General features: G+C 42.7%; 1 long non-coding RNA gene across 1 annotated transcript in view; it reads right to left on the bottom strand.

The window, feature by feature from the left end:
- LOC142107229 (uncharacterized) overlaps nt 1-18,104 on the bottom strand; it is a 341,539-nt gene extending 323,435 nt beyond the window's left edge. Inside the window, exon 1 of the long non-coding RNA XR_012679912.1 lies at nt 18,082-18,104. This is a non-coding gene — a long non-coding RNA (uncharacterized LOC142107229). The remainder of the gene's footprint in view (nt 1-18,081) is intronic.
- Between the last annotated feature and the right edge of the window lies 1 nt (nt 18,105).

Genomic DNA, 18,105 nt, shown 5'->3' with positions numbered 1-18,105 from the left:
TCTGTTCTTCTACCAACTGGTTTCTTTTTAGACGTAGGTGAGCAGAGTGCACCCATTGAATCTACACTGTTTTCTACAAAGCGTCCAGTATGGATGTGTCTGACAGTGTCAAAAACAGAAAGAAACTTTTATAAACATTTTCTATCCTCTCCCCCAAAACACATTGGTCACCTTATCTTTAGAACTAATACTGAATTTGTTTAATTGCCCTCATTTACTTACTGAGGTCACTGGCATTAAGCAGGAAAGTTTACATTTCTGGACAAAATACCAAGCACAATATACAACATACTACTGAGTTGTAGAAATAATGACAGGTGCATTTAACAGATGAGAGTAAATTAGAATAAAATAACATTAGTCTACAGGATGCTGTGCTGTCATTATACACGAATGCAGTCTACTCGAAGGGTCTGTAAGGATGGCTCCTGAAATGTCAAGATGCAATAATGTAAAGATCCCAGATCTCCACTGCCCAATTACCAGCAGGAAAAGTGTTTGATTGCCTCTTAATTGTAGGATGACGTGACGTGTCTAGTGGTGAGAAATAGGAAAATAGTATCTCACATTCAGTACTTAACACTTCTACTTAGAGATGACAAGAGGTACTTCTGCTCCTGCAGTGACAGATTACTGTAGGGGTCAAATACAAAACTGAGAAGAGCTGGGTTTTTCACAATGATTGAGAACAACAAGGGTAAATGGTCCATTAGCATGTTTGTTAAGCGTCTACTTAGCAGAACCAGGCTAGTTTATCTGTTTAACTGTATACATCTCTATCACAATTATTCTAGGATGATGTGGACATCACTAAGAAAAACAGCCATAAGATTCAGATTCAATGAGAGAAAGATTAGGGGCTAGATTTACTAAACTGCGGGTTTGAAAAAGTGTAGATGTTGCCTATAGCAACCAATCAGATTGTAGTTATCATTTATTTAGTACATTCTACAAATGGACAGCTAGATTCTGATTGGTTGCTATAGACAACATCTCCACTTTTTCAAATAGTTTAGTAAATGTAAACCCAGGAGTCTGAGGCTGATCCCTGGCTCATAAATTGGAGGCCAAGATCAAAACGAGAAAAAAAAAGAGTGAGCTCTGTACAACCAGACCATTACTGAATGCAGAACAATGCTGACCTCAAAGGGAGCGAAGCTTCAATACCCCCCCTCCCCACACACACACATCATTACACCCCCTGAGACTGAATGATGTGACTAACCTGCTCACAGCTCGAGGGACTAGTTCTGAATTACCATATACAGAATCCTGATGCTCGTTAGCACAGGTCCTGAGAACAATCGTTTATTTTTCTGCACCTTTGACCCTGCACAATAATAGATAATGGTGGATGCAATTATCTTCTTTTATTATTAAAAGTTCATAGCGTACAATTGAGATACATGTAGCTGGTGAGAGCTGCTGGCCTGTGGCAGGAGGATATCTGGGGAAATCTATAGGAGAATAGTGAGAGCACTAACAGAAATATACTTGTGTGCCCCTCTGGTGTTTCTATGGGTGTTTGAACGCATAGAAACAGCTTACTGCACTTATGTAGACATTTGACATGCCTTTGTACCTGCCACACAAATTGGAATGTTTTGGAATTGGACGGAACACTGATCTATGGACAATCACAATGTACAATGTCACTAGTACGGTGTTACTCACAACCTGGGATAGGGTTGTAGTGTGTCTCATCCCCAAACACTGACCTAATATCTGACTAGCAGAGAATTGTGATATAATTGACAATTCCCAGTTTGATCTATTAATCATTTGAGCTATCTCTGCTATTTGGGCTTAAGCTGTAGATTGTAATGATGATGAAGGATGATTTTAGAAGGTTTACAACTTTAGAGTTAATGTTGGTAGGACTTTGAAATTATGATTTACTCTTTTCACTACGTGGACCTGCAAATGTGGGTGCATTATACAGGGGCAGTTCCCTAAAGCAGAAGGTGGCAGTTCACCTATGTCATCACAAGTGGATGCCTTGCATGAAACTAAATGTATGTACATATTGTGTAGTTAGGAAAGGAGCCTTACAGACCACACTGCACAAATCCAGATACTAGAAGAGATACCTGGATTTGTATTCCATCATCTAGTCCTATGTGACTCCTAGGCGGTATCTTTCCATTAACCCTGTGACAAATGTTGAAGAGAATACAGTAGATGTTTATATATCATGTAACCAAATGTCAGATAAACATCGTCATAGAACAGGAAAAGTTTTCATAACTTTATTACAGTACGTTCCCAGGATGAGGGGGAGGGGCCTGAATGGAACTTTTTATTTTAATTGCTTAGGCACCGATGCGGCTTATATCAAGTTCCAGGCACTATATTTCCCACACTCTTCAGCTGGAGGGGAGAGGGTCAGACAGTGGCAAAACATCTCCTGTGTTCCCCGATCCCATCTCTACTCCTCCTCCACTCAGCTGCAGCTTCTGACATCCAAACTATCTCCCCCTGCACATCCGGGACACACTATTCTATCTGGTATCATTCTTTCCCATCTGTGCCATTCTCTCTGCTCTTCCTCTGGGTGTGCCAGGCTCTCTGCCCTTCACTATCTGCACCAGGCTCCCCGCCCTTCCCCTGGGTGTGCCAAACTCTCTGCCCTTCCCCTGGGTGTGCCAGGCTCTCTGTCCTTCACTAACTGTGCCATTCTCTCTGCCCTTCCCTTGGGTGTGCCAGGCTCTCCGCCCTTCACTATCTGCACCAGGCTCCCTGCCCTTCCCCTGGGTGTGCCAGGCTCTCTGCTTTTCCCCTGGGTGTGCCAGGCTCTCTGTCCTTCACTAACTGTGCCATTCTCTCTGCCCTTTGCCTGGGTGTGCCAGGCTCTCTGCCCTTCACTATCTGCACCAGGCTCCCCGCCCTTCCCCTGGGTGTGCCATTCTCTCTGCCCTTCCCCTGGGTGTGCCAGGCTCTCTGCCCTTCCCCTGGGTGTGCCAGGCTCTCTGCCCTTCCCATGGGTGTGCCAGGCTCTCTGCCCTTCCCCTGGGCGTGCCAGTCTATCTGTTATTTCATGTATGTCTCTGTCTCCCTCATTGTGTGTTTGTCTGTCTCTAATTTTGTATGTGTACCTTTACCTCCCCACCTGTCTCTCTTTGCCCCCATTTGTGTGTCTCTGCATTGTGGGTGTCAGTCCTTTTTTTCTCCCCCTTTGTGTGTCTATCTATCTCCCTTTACCACTATTATAATATCTGCCCCCCCCCCCTCCCACCATCTTCTATCTTTTGCTCCCATCATGCACTTTCCCCTGTGCCCCTCTTAGCCCAATTTTCCTCTCGCTTTGCACCTGGTCCCACCTCCCCATTTATCTTCCCCTTCTCCATCTTCACCACTTACCTTCCTCCTCTTCTTCTGCTGAAGTTTACGATGGAGTACTGGTGGCTGCGAGTATAAGGCAGAACCGTGGCTCAGAGCCGTAACTAGGCAGGTGCGGGCGGTGCCGTCGCCCAGGGCGCAAGCCCAAGGGGGCGCATTAGCCGCCCGCTACCTGCCTCTGTGCCCAGGCTCAATCACTGCACACAGCGCTCTTACATCCATCTGCCTCCCTGACAAGAAACAACCTATTCCCAGCATCGGACGCTGTAGCTGCGGCCGAGCGGCTTCCTGCTTTGGCATTTGGAACGCAAGTTTGCATTCCAAATTCCGAACTTCCTGTCAGTGGAACGCACATGCGTTCCATTGACAGGAAGTTTGGCATTTGGAACACAAACTTGTGTTCCAAATGCCAAAGCAGGAAGCCGCTCAGGCGCAGCTACAACGCCGATCACCGCTGATGACCACTGCTAGAGAAAAGTAATTTTTACAACAAACTGCTCTTATAAGAGCATAATTCTCAATTCTGTTCCATTCCACTACCATTCTCACTCATCCCTTCCACCTACCTCCTCCATACCCAAACTCCTATTTCAGCCCACTTATACACCACTTCCACCCACCTCTACTCCCACTGATCTCACCAGCGCCTTATTTTATTTAATCTCTCTCTATTTCTCAACTATAAATTTAATATTAATTTCTATTTTATAATACACATATTTGCAAATTTATGATAATCCAAATGCATCAGAAATATAGATAGAGTTATAGATCTCTCTCTCTCTATATAAATAAATATTATATATATATATATATATATATATATATATATATATATATTCATTCATGCATCCGGCTTATCATGTATTTGCAAATATGTGTAACAGAATTTTTTCAGTAGCCACACCCCCATATTAGGTTGGCCACACCCACTTGGCAAATGTCACGCCCACTTAGATGGGGGGCGCCGGTGTCCTGTCTCGCCCAGGGCACTAAAGTGTCTAGTTACGGCACTGCCGTGGCTAATGCCACATAACTGAACCAGAGATGGCGGGTAAGCACACTTCTGATTTTAATAATTTCCTTTCTATACTATACTATGGCGCTAGCCACATCTTCCATGGGCTGACCACACTCCCTCTTGTGATTGGTCATTGCCCTTCAAAGGCAGCACACGCACTATTTCATGGTCCCTATCATTTATCTGTTCCTGGAATATTAGTAGCCTGGGTCTCTTTCTTTTACTTGCCCCTAGGTCAAAAGTTATCAAAACTTGCTTGTCATCCAGCAAACACAGATAATTCCTGTGATTTTATACAAACTGTGCAATAAATATTTATTATAATGTATTAAATACTGCATGATCTGTGTTATGTACTGTGATCACTTATTGCTCATCTTTCCATATTTCATATACCTGTACATTTTCAAAACAGGTCCCAAGATTCCAAGATCCAGACAAGAATCCAGTAGCAGATTGTGAAAGCTGCAATAACAGGTAGGAGAGAGCAACACAGATTTACTGCGTAATATGTCATGTCTAAATAGGTGCTGTCATGGGCCTATGTGGCCACACCCCTAACACTTTGTGACCACACCCCTAGCACTGTGACCACACCCCCTGTGCTCTCCTTATTTTTTCTGGAGGGGCCCCAAGAGGTTTCTGTATTAATGTCCCAAATTCCATTTATGTTACTATATGAAACAGAAAATATCACTGTACTTCCCCTGGACTCTATATAGCTCGCTGCATTCTGTACAACTCCCCGAGTGCAGCATTGTACGATGGAAAGTGCATCTGTTGAGTTCAGATCACTCCACGTTACAGAAAATCTGCACTAGCTTTTACATATGAATATGATTCTCTGTAAAACGCTACACAATACAAACAATGGTTAATAAATAATCATTGTTTCACCATGCAGAGGAGTGCGAGCCTTAGAGACCCCGTTGCTTACATTAAATGTTGTCCTGAAGTGAGTATAGGAGTGTATGCACTCTCGCACTAATCCCTAATAATCCCCCTTTTTCCGCTGTTTGAAATGTTTGGGGGGTGTGCAGGGATTCAGATGTGCTGGAGTCACAAGTCACGCACCGCGCACGCTCTGGTGCTCACTCGGCTTGTGGCGAAGGTCACAGCTATTTTCAGGAAGCCGATTGATTCAGGGAATTCGGAATGCCACAGGGAATCTGTGTGCCTTTCATTTATTAAGCTTCCGAGTGATGAGAACTTTGAAGGAAAGGATGAGAAGAGGAGTGGGAGGGGGACTGTGATAGTCTTGCTCACCCTTTGTATAATTAACACTTCCCTTAATCTCCCAGGTCTTTTTTTTGTCATCAATTCCCCCTTGATCTATGTTCTAATTAATTTAAGATAACAATTAGATGAAAAATGTCAGCAGAAAAAGACAGAACGTTCACAGTGTCTGCGATGTTTCTCATTGTAGAACTTCTCCCAGAACCCTGCTGTCAGTCTAATTGAGGTGTGATAGTCTCCGCACAACACAGAAGCTCGTGGGCCTAATGACAGAGGATATGTTGGCGTCATCACATGGATGGCCAGGTCCAGGATGGTCTGAAAATATGTAGCAGATGCACTGCCATGTTCTAGGAGAACAATGCGGAGGTGTCAGGCAGAGCAGCCAAATGAATGGCACTAAGCCCCTTTGTCCAATAAAGACACACTGTACATTTATTATCTGCTGGACATAATCCTCAGAATCAGTTGTGAATACAGGAACTGACTATCCAGCCCCATGTATTATTTAGATACCTTAATAAAGAACAGACAGTTCTGAGAGTTCTATAAAGGTGAGTAGAACTCTCCGATAACAAAAACTGGTCACGGGTTTTGTAATTTTACTTTAATGAATGTCCCCTGCGATCTGCTCCCTTCCTAATTTTTGTGGGCCACAACCCCATATCACAGAGCAGAAAAGTCTGGGCAATTGTGGTTGTGAACCTACTGTATGCATTATCATACCTTCCAACTGCCCAAAGGACGAGCTTCATACATGAACGTGAAAGGCATTCCAGCTAAAGCGGGTGTTCTGGTAGATCAGGGCAGGGTCTGGACTTAGTTTGTCTCGATTTAACATGTATAAATTTTGGGAGGTATGCATTATGAATGCCCCTTTACCTATCATAAATTAACTCGGGAAACAAAATCAAGGCCTTACATATCCCTGAGATAATTCTTGAACGTATTGGCCAGGTACCCACCTGAGAATCTACCACACACTGTACATATTTCCATGTAATCTAGGTAACATATGAAACAGGATGTGTTATAGAACAAGCGCAACGAATAGAGGAATAATATTATAACTAGAGACATATTCGAATGGTTTATTTACAAACGTAGAGGTCCACCAGCTACTATTACAAAATGATATTTGTAAGTGTTTATGGCTTTATGTCTGCTCGCAGAAGAAACCTCTTTCTTTTCATTGCTTTTTACTTAACACTCATCCTACAATAAAAATAAAAAACAAACAAAAACATGGTTACGATTTTGTTATACACCAAAGGGCTGTTCAAGCTAAACTCGCTTCTAATGATTTCCCTGCTGAAGTTGCACAGTTCATACGACTGATATAAAGTTTTAGGTATGACAGCCAGAGGCCGGCTCAGCAGTCTTAATCCTTTCAGTGCAAAGGAAGCCAGCAACGGATTACAGCCCTGCGCCTCCGAAAAGTGAGGGGCTCAACAACATGTCCAGGCTGCTGTACTTCACTTTAATACCTACATAAATTACTTTGCCTTTGCAGAGACAGCAAGTCCTTGCCCTGTATATATGGTAAAAGAGTGTCATGATTCCAGTATGCATTCTATAGAGTGTAGTTGTACACAGAGTGACTTTATTATAAACAAGGGTTACACAGGTAAAACTAGGTGCAGGGAATGGTTAAACAGCAAGCAAATGTCCATAGGAGTAGCAGAAACAATGGGTGAAGTGCAGGCACAGGACGGCAGTATCGCCAGGTTAGTTGGGAAGTTGAAGACGCTGGATACCAAGCACAATAAAATGACTGCAGGCATAGGACACCAGAATTACCAGGTTTAACAAAGAAGCTGGAGACCAGGCACAAATAGGGTGACCACAGGCACAGAACACCAGGATTACAAGATTTAGTAGAGGAGCTGGAGACCCCACACAAATAGGATGACTGCAGGTAAAGGATACCAGGATTACTAGAGGAGCTGGGGACACATGATGATGCACAGGAGAATCAGACAGGAGGAAGGTCAGGCAAGCCAGGGTCAGAAGCCAGTAGATCCACAACAAAGCCAGGGAGTAGACAGAAGCTAGGTTAAACAAAGCCGAGGTCTGGGTCACAAGAAACGGTGCAGGACAATGGAACAAGCACAAGTCAGATACCAGCGAACAAACAGGACCAGATAACAGGGGTGTTTCAGAGACCAGCAGCAGAGACAAATGTTGAACTGACCCAGTTTGCTGGAACAGGAAGTTATTTTTATTATTATTATTATTAATTTTTATTTATAGGGCGCCACAAAGAATCCGTAGCGCCGTACAAGGACAAACAATGGCACAGTACAAGGTGAAACAGCACAGTACAAGTAACAGTAAGCACTATAACTCTGGGGGCTCAGGCACAGCATGAAAGAGAGAGAGGGAAGGTAAAAGTGAGTATAGGCAGGTAACTATGGCCCAAGAGGGTGGGCACGGATGACAGGTTGAGAGTCACTGAGGGGAGCGGAGAGAAGCAAGAGGAGACAGAGGGCAGAGGGACTGAGAGGAGGTGAGCTGAGTAGCTGGAGAGCGCAGTTAAAAGTGATGGAAACAGAAGGTAGGAGAGCCCTGCTCAAAAGAGCGAACAATCTAAAGGGAGGGGAAGACAGACAGACACATGGATGAGACGGAGAGACGGGAGAAACGGAGACGGAGTCGAGGAAGGGGGAGAAGGGAAGAAGGGATGAGAACAAGAGGTAGCTGACCGGTGGGAGTTTAGGCATGGAAGGCTTTAAGAAAAAGGTGGGTTTTTAATGTTCGTTTGAAAGAGGACAGATTAGGGGAAGTTCTGATGGAGCGGGGGAGCTTACAAAAGTCTTATAAAAGGCCAGACACATGTGATTAGGATCCAAGTCCAATCATGAGAAGTTAACCCCTTGCAGGCAGGATCTGGATTAGGCAAAACAGCATCCACAAAGAATATGCTGCACAGCAGCCAGAGGCAGCTCGTGACAAAGAGAGGGATAAAAATCAGAAAAGGGACAAGGAGGTCATTGTGATCGCTGCTTCTCCTGAGAAATAAATATATTTGCTAGTAAAAGTATATCAACGGGTATGCGAGTGAAACCCATTGGATCCAATGACCCCATATGTGGATGAACATTTGATTTGTGGTGCTGCTAGATGGACGCTGCATGATCCATTTACTTGCATTCACCAGAAGCGAACACAAGGAGGTCAACTGTGTCCACCATTGATACCTCCTCTGACTGCAAGTGCAATCACTTGTTACCATCACATGTCAAACACAATCACATGAGGTGTCACTGGTGCTTAACGCAACACTGTGAGTAAGAAGCCTAAATGGCCATTATTATTATTATTATTATTATCTTTTAATTATATTTATAAAGTGCTGACCTTTTACACAGCAATGTATATTAAGGAGATCATGGTACAAGCAAGTTATGGCATGACACAGAAGCTAAAAATGGCCCTGCCCAGATGAGCTTGCAATCGAAGAGGTGCGGGGAACACTTGATGCATTAAGTACCGGAATAACAATTGTAGCTGGTGGTGGAGAAAGTGGGTGTGGCTACTGTAAGGCAGCAGCATAATCAGTCACCAATTATACAGTAACCACTGGTAACTGGCGTTTCTATGCAGCCACCGGTGGTGGTATGGTTGGAATGAGAAGGTACAGGGGAAGACACAAAAGACGAACCGGTCAATGCAGAACTCTCAAGACAGCTGCTGGCAACCATGACTGTCCTTCACTATTCACATTAAATGAACCTCCATTTTTTGGCTTTTGGGAAGGCTTTGGCTCTGTTGCTGCATGGTCACTCTTGTGGTTATCCGTCAGCTTGGGGTTGTTGTGTGCACAGTATTTTTCTTTGGCATCATGCTCACTGCTGGACACAGAGCCAGTTATGGCGGCAGCTGCTCCTGCAAAGAAGGACGCGGAGAAGGCAACAGCAATGACTGTTACTGGGTCCAGCAGCAAAACTGAGACCGAGATGCTACAGAGATATTGATGTCTGTATGATAACCAGCGCCATAGCTAAAAGCCCTGGCCCAAAGTAAACTAGGTAACATGTGAAACAGGATGTGTCATAGAAGTAGCGCTGTCATTGTGAGATTTTTTTTACAAGTTTTACCAGTAAATTCATTGCACAATTCATTTAAATAGCGCATAAAATCTACTATTTGACAAAACATGATTAGGAATTTACGCAGCAGTCTGCAAATGTCTGCAACAAACACATAACATCACTTTTATTTGAACCAGTATTTGTACTAAGGAAAGTGCAATATATGGGGTTTGGTTTAACAGGAATTACAGTTTAAAAACAGCTAATTTATTCATGAAAATGACAATATTTTGGGGTATAACAACTATGTGAATACGTAACAAATGATTGAGCGCTATTTACCATCATAACTGTTACTGCAACGAAAAGTGCAATTTTTTTATTGCCGCTTATGTTTACTTATTGATGCAATTTACTATCATCTCATGATGGCAGCTGGGCGATAGGAGTTACTTATCAGTCTGGAGACTCCCATTCAGCTTTTCTAACATGGGTCTGGACCACGCTCTGTTTGAGCTTCCAGTTCCACTGTTAGAAATAAAATAAAATAAAATTATTTTGTATATAAAATAAAAATAGGCAGATATACCCCATAATAGAACAAAACATTTCTTTCCCGATGCCTTGGCAATAACCCCATTCATTTTAAGGTTCAGCCTGAAAAACATAATTTATTGCAATAATCAGTTACGTTTCTGATTCTCGGTTAATGTAAATTTTTGGGCATTAACAGAACAGAACAGGAACCTACTGTCAGGAGCGTTATTGTCTATAACCATTATGATGTATAGGGCCAAGTGAAAATAAGCAACATCACCAGCCAAAACTCTTGTATTTAGCCATTGAATTGGACTTTTCATGACCACCTACACTTTCTTATCGGAAAAAATATTTACTTCCAAGAATAACGTTTGCAAAAGCGTGAAAAATTTGAGACTACAACCACTATGTGAAAACATTTGCGCTTTCACCAGTGCATCATTCACACCCACGCTCGTAGCTCATTTATTGCCCTCTTACAGGTAAACAAGTTACAAGATACAGGACGCTATGGATTTCCTGCAGTAGATTAAAGCTATATATCTGGGTGGAACAGTACATATGGCTTATTTAGATTTTGATACATAATACCACAATAAAGTAATTCAGAAACTGAAAATCCTTGGATAGTGGAATGGATAAAGGTTTGGCTACCAGTCAGGAGACGGAGTGTTGGAGTCAGTGGTGTAAGTTTAAAGAATGGGACGGTGACCAGCGGAGATCCTCAGGGGTCAGTCCTGGGTCCTCTTTTGTTTCATGTATTCATTAGTGATATTATTTGTGGTCTACAAGGAAAGGTGTCTTTTTGCAGACGATTTCTAACAGGGTTGATACCCCAGAAGAGATAAAACAAATGAGTTAAATCAAAGTATCAATTCTAATTTTAATACAGCTAAATGTAAAATAATACACAACAGTTAGAAAACAGAATACAGTAGGAATAGTGATGCAATGTTAATGACAACAGAGGAAGGGACCCTGGGGTTCTACTATCAGATGATATGAAGGTCAGTGAGCAGTGGGAGCAGCCAGTAGAATAGTTGGTTGTACAGTATTGGTTGTGTTAGAATTATTTTATCTCTACATATTATTATGAAAGCCATACACTTATATTGGCACATTTTAAACTTGTTTTTCTCTGTAAGAATTGAAATGTTTACATGTTTCTGAAAAAGAGATGGTCTCAATGGTCTCATATTCAAAGAATGTCAGAGACATCAGCCTACAGCAAGTGATTCTAATGGTCTGGTAGAAGCTAACTTCTCTGCTCATTATCATTCCATGACCTTATAACCTCTAGTTATCTATTTTTCCCTGTATTCTTGTATGTGTTATATATGGCTCTACTGCCCTCTACTGGCTTAGTCATGTTTTATTTATTTTAATTTATTCATGACAAAGAAAAGAGGCGGAGCTATTATGCAACAAGCAATGAACTGAGAACATTTATAGAACTAATGAATGTGCATTTCTGTGTCCTATGCCAATTAGTTCATAAACTTATTTTTTAATTCAGTTCCAATCTCCTTGTCATCACGGAAATTCTCCATAGTTAGGAGAAGTTATGATATAGTTTCCAGGAAGAGGTTATATTGTCACTTTATACGTAAAAAAATAAAGATCCTTCATATTCAGTAATCAATGCAAAATGAAAAAATAAAATAAAAAGCGTTACACCTGCTTAATATCATCAGCGGCAGCTAGTTATATAGCACCACTAATGGCAAATGAGGATACTCCCAGATATTGGAGTATCCTTGTTTGTATATTTTTCATTAAATATTCAGTTTGGATACTGAGAGTGGTGTGTGGTACAGAGATAAATAAACAATATGCACACGGCCTTTCAGACCCAGCTGAGCAGCATAATGTAAAGTCCCAGTGTGTAGCACAGTTCAAAGCAACTAATGATCAATATGAAACTGCATCCAATTGTCCAGCACTTCTTCCAGGCCCACTTAGGTACTGTCATAGGAACAAGAAGCACATTGTAAGTGGAGTAACTGTAAAACTAGTAATTAATAGCACCTGTCTCCCAGGTAACAGGAGAGAAGGGTGGACTTTCAGAACAACTGCCTGAACAGTTCAGTATTTAGATATAAGTATGGAACAACAAAAAAATTTTTGTAAAAGAAAAACATTTCCCAATGTATGTAATTAACTATGTTAACGTACTAGCTGACTTAATAATGTAGTGTATTTATTTCCCTTCATCAATAAATCAGCTTGTCAGTAACTGTAACTGTATCTGATCCTCCTATGAGAAGTGAGATCCTCTGCTCAGGCTGCAAAATCCTAGGAACCGAGGAGACAACTGCGTGCTTCCTGTCCTTCGCTACTACTAATGTGATTGGTGGAGGAAGCACAGGAACCGAGGAGATAACTGCTTGATTCCTGTCTATCCCCTGACGCTACTACTAATGTGATTGGTGGAGGAAGCGTAGGAACCGAGGAGTCAACTGCTTGCTTCCTGTCCCTCGCTACTACTAATATGATTGGTGGAGGAAGCACAGGAACCGAGGAGATAACTGCTTGCTTTCCGTCCCTCGCTACTACTAATGTGATTGGTGGAGGAAGCGCAGGAACTGAGGAGATAACTGCTTGCTTTCCGTCCCTCGCTACTACTAATGTGATTGGTGGTGGAAGCGTAGGAACCGAGGAGATAACTGCTTGCTTTCCGTCCCTCGCTACTACTAATGTGATTGGTGGAGGAAGCACAGGAACCGAGGAGATAACTGCTTGATTCCTGTCCATTCCCTGACGCTACTACTAATGTGATTGGTGGAGGAAGCGTAGGAACCGAGGAGTCAACTGCTTGCTTCCTGTCCCTCGCTACTACTAATGTGATTGGTGGAGGAAGCACAGGAACCGAGGAGATAACTGCTTGATTCCTGTCCATCCCCTGACGCTACTACTAATGTGATTGGTGGAGGAAGCACAGGAACCGAGCAGATAACTGCTTGCTTTCCGTCCCTCGCTACTACTAATGTGATTGGTGGAGGAAGCACAGGAACCGAGGAGATAACTGCTTGATTCCTGTCCATTCCCTGACGCTACTACTAATGTGATTGGTGGAGGAAGCGTAGGAACCGAGGAGTCAACTGCTTGCTTCCTGTCCCTCGCTACTACTAATGTGATTGGTGGAGGAAGCACAGGAACCGAGGAGATAACTGCTTGATTCCTGTCCATCCCCTGACGCTACTACTAATGTGATTGGTGGAGGAAGCACAGGAACCGAGCAGATAACTGCTTGCTTTCCGTCCCTCGCTACTACTAATGTGATTGGTGGAGGAAGCACAGGAACCGAGGAGATAACTGCTTGATTCCTGTCCATCCCCTGACGCTACTACTAATGTGATTGGTGGAGGAAGCGTAGGAACCGAGGAGATAACTGCTTGCTTTCCGTCCCTCGCTACTACTAATGTGATTGGTGGAGGAAGCACAGGAACCGAGGAGATAACTGCTTGATTCCTGTCCATCCCCTGACGCTACTACTAATGTGATTGGTGGAGGAAGCGTAGGAACCGAGGAGATAATTGCTTGCTTTCCGTCCCTCGCTACTACTAATGTGATTGGTGGAGGAAGCGCAGGAACTGAGGAGATAACTGCTTGCTTCCTGTCCCTCGCTACTACTAATGTGATTGGTGGTGGAAGCGTAGGAACCGAGGAGTCAACTGCTTGCTTCCTGTCCCTCGCTACTACTAATGTGATTGGTGGAGGAAGTGCAGGAACCAAGGAGTCAACTGCTTGTTTCCTGTCCTCAAATTATGCCGTTTTAAAAATGCAGACAATGTGGACGTTAGTTCATCTTGCTTGTCTTCTGTCAGATTACTACCATGGGTGAAAGCTATATCTCAGGACTCCCACATACGTCTGATCTCCAGCAATGCACAAGCAGGTAGAAACACTCCTGGGTTAGGAGGAGCTCAGGGTAAAGCTCATGGAGTATCCTGTTGTTAACTGTTTGGATGTTTTGGCGAAGAATTCTCCCTCCCCCAACTAGTAGGATCATGGTGGCAATATGCCACAGACACCTCCAGCAGTGCTACAAAGCATCTTGTTTCAGCACAGACAACCAGCAGAAGGTGCTGCTCTCACAGTGCTCTATGTGCTAACACAAGCGCTGACTGCCAGTGTGACTCAGCTCTGCTCAGGGTTGATCTTTTCCCAGTAGTCGATGCTGGTGGTCGCGAGCTTTGGGGGTGTTTAGCAAGAGGGATATTGTCTAAACATTATGATTTGAATGAAGTTAGTATTTAAGGGATAAATTAACATAAAGAAGCTATGGTATGCTTGTACTCACCACCAGGAATGGGCATTACCATGGCAGCTCCTGTGTTCTGGCACAATGTTTATACTGCCAGGCCCAACGTATGTGTCGTTGTGTGATGGCCAGATACCACAATTACTGTAAAACCACATATGACTAAATACTACCAGACAGCAAATAAAAAAGCTGAAAAACCCAATATAACACAATAAAAACAGAGAGACTATGATATAAAGAAAGAGGCCGGGAAAATGTATTTAACAAAACTGTTCAGATGAATTTCTTATGGGTGTTTAAAGTTTTAATATCCCTGCAGTCTAAAGCAGACAATAGCAGCGTTTGCTTATGACCTATTGCACAGAGTAACACAGTGTATCTACTTTTCCACTAACTATCTTAAAAGTTTTATATCTTCAGAATTGTCTCTGGAATGAGCTGAATTGAAAACCACCATCAGTCATTGCTCATCCAGAAAGGTGCATCTCATGCTCATACCAGTTAATCAGATATCCCGCAGATTTCCCACTATCTCTCTGCTGACTTCCACCAGCCGAAAGAGTTAACGCGACATCATTTACCCAGTTACAATAGAACTGAAGCCATTTTTCACCAAGCTTATTCTTTCATGCGCTCATCACTTCTCCTGCAGTGATGATTGATGGCGACACGTGTTATCTTTCCTGGAACATTCCATCCATCACAGTCTCCCCAGGAAGAGAACACAGGCAGTGGACAATCCCTTCAAGCTCAGGAGCACTGGAGTCCTTGAATACTCCCTAAGTCACATAGTCAAAGTATTGCTTTACCAATCTACAGTCCTAGAGGTTTCTTACTACTAACAATGCCTCATTAAAGCAGAACAGCTTCTTCCCAACTCGTTACCCCCCTACAGGCACCAGGCATGTGCCAAGTTACCCCCTTCTGTGTTCAACTCCAAGCTTTACTCAGCACAACTTTTATCCAGTCTCTCTCCCATGTAAACCATGTGCAGTCTCTTGGCATACACACGTTGTGCACCCTCTGGCTAGCTGTGCTCTCCCCTCCTAGCAATACCCCATGCATACATACTGCACATCCATCTCCCGCCCCGGCAACCAGTGTGCAGATGCAGCATAACATTCTACTGCTCCTTTATCCTGCAGGTGCAGAGTTAAATCTCAGCAGCTCCCTATTCAGAGAGCAATGCCTCATTCTAATCCCCTCTTTTGTATAATGTATAAAGCTGTTGCTGACATGTAAGAGTATGTGGGAAGGAGATTTAGAAGGAAACTGAGGCATCTATTTATTTGCATATGAGTTAGAGGAAATAATGCCTTTTTTTCAACAAGTTGTTGTATAACGGGGTCTGTTAATAGGGGACTGAGATAAATGTACTCTTCTTCTCGTATTCAGTGGGCTGTACATTGGCAGCTCCTCTTAGTAGCTCATTATGAAGTGCACAGCTAGCTCTCTCACTGAACTGCATAGGGATCACTTACAAATCTAAACAGGGAGCTAGACAAGAGGTGACAGGTCTGCTAATGCAATGCACCCTCCTTAAAGCCTCCAGTTCCAGAGGTGACAGGTTTCAGATGTTAATGTCAATTCCTAAGAGCTTATCCAATGCCCTGGGCAGTTTTCTATCCTTGGAACACTCTAATTCCTCAGTGTCCATATGTCCTCCAGAACAAGTGGACTGAGCTATGAAACTGGGGCACCGAACGCTGGCTGAAAACCATGCTGGAGAAATGTGCACAGAGAGAGACAATGCAATGTAGGTCAAACACAACAGTATAGAAGCAGTTACCTAATATTATCTCTTCCACACGGATATAGCAAGAGGCATACTCTAATCAACGCCTAATAATAAGAGTAATGCTACATCCAGGGGTTTCATGGACTCATACCACAGGGATCCTCCTTTGAATATCCTGCAGACACAGGAGTAACTAAAGTATTATCAAGTCTTCATATTATGTGCAGAGAAATCAGAGGGGGATAGTCATTATACACATTGATTAGTGGGCAGTCACTATAACACTTCAGGAGATGCTTTTAGGTACATCAATAACTCTGTGAATATAATATTTATTTCCATATTATTACTATTGTTTATATAACAGCAATGATATTATGCAGCACTGTACTGATAATATGTAATCACTCACACCAGTCCCTACCTCATTGGAGCTTACAATCTAAATTCCTCACGCACACATAGACTAGGGACAGATTTGTCAGCAGTCAGTTAATCTACCAGAAGGTTTTAGGGGTGTGGGAGGAAACCCACACAAAACACGGGGAGAACATGCAAACTTCACACATATAAGGCTTGGTCGGAAAATATACATGTCAAACCTGTCTACCCTGTAATTAAATGTTTTGTACTGGATTTCATCCAGATCCGTGAGGTTGAGGCCTTTCAACCAGTGTTTTAAACTCAATCAGAGTGACTTGGAATCCTCTCGGCCGACAGACACATGTACATAGGGTACGGCCAGAGAGGCGGACCACCCCTGTTAGAAGTGAAAGAGGGAGCGGAGCACTAAATCCTCCCCCCCCCCCACACACACACTAACAAAAAAAAATGCTTATATCCGTCCCTACTTTCAACCCCACGGTAGTTAGTATGTTTATCAGTATCTTGGACTCACTGTTCATCAGGGCCAGGTGCAGCATCCGGAACAGAGGAGCCTAGCGGAGTATTAATGAGTTCACCTGCTGCTGCATACTGTTATGGGATACTTGTGGCACACCACATATAGCGTGCTGCACTGCATCTCATCTACACTGTGCATGGCTGTGGTCACAATATATATCTTGTATATTTTTCTTAATAGAAAGGCTCATAAAGGTGTTATATATAACGCATGTTAAACAGTGAATAATCACAATACTTTTATTTCAATTGTCATATTAATGGATTTTAAATAAATGTCTTGCGAGCTTGTTTATGTGTTCGGAGTAAGCAAACATCCCATTATAAAATAGTGATTAATGTAACCTTTTAGTTGGTGGTAAGTGGTAATGACTTTACAGAGTTAAATCCTCTGTGACGCCTCACAAATCAATAAACACCTTGAAGTTTGCTATATCTTCTCCCATTGCAACTTATTAACAGATCAGCACACAATCTGGACACCCTAATTCGCCTGTACTTCGAAGCAAAAATCTTCCACTCCAAAAGAAATACACATTTGCTTTGCAAATTGACATGATGTCACCATAGCAATTACCATTAAACTATACTCGTTTGTGTCTTTTTTGCCTTGGCTTCATACGTGCTCCCAAATGAAAACAATCTTGCGCACTTTGGCTTATAATATATTCCAGAACCATCTGCAAGATCCAGCCCGGACCCCAGACAACCTGCTACTTAGATGACTGTAATATTCAAATGTTCAGCTAAGAAGCTCCCACTCCAATACATTACTCATGATAACTGCAATCTGATTAACAATGGAATTATTCAGATAACTTAGACAAACATCATCCATCTACATTTTGCAGCCTGTAAGAAATGCTCATCTGCTAAACATCCACTAAGCACAAAACAATTACATCCTCTGTGTTGTATATTTGTATAAACATATAAAAGTAATCCAGTTATAGAGGTTTCCTTATTTCAGGTTTCAGCATTCAAGATAATATTTATCGCCTACCTTAATGAAACCCAATTTCTTTCA

This window comes from Mixophyes fleayi, chromosome 11, assembly GCF_038048845.1.
Source record: "Mixophyes fleayi isolate aMixFle1 chromosome 11, aMixFle1.hap1, whole genome shotgun sequence".
In the NCBI taxonomy this organism is placed as follows: Eukaryota; Metazoa; Chordata; class Amphibia; order Anura; family Limnodynastidae; genus Mixophyes; species Mixophyes fleayi.
The sequence above is the reverse complement of the archived record's forward strand: the minus strand, read 5'-3'. Positions and strand labels throughout refer to the sequence as shown.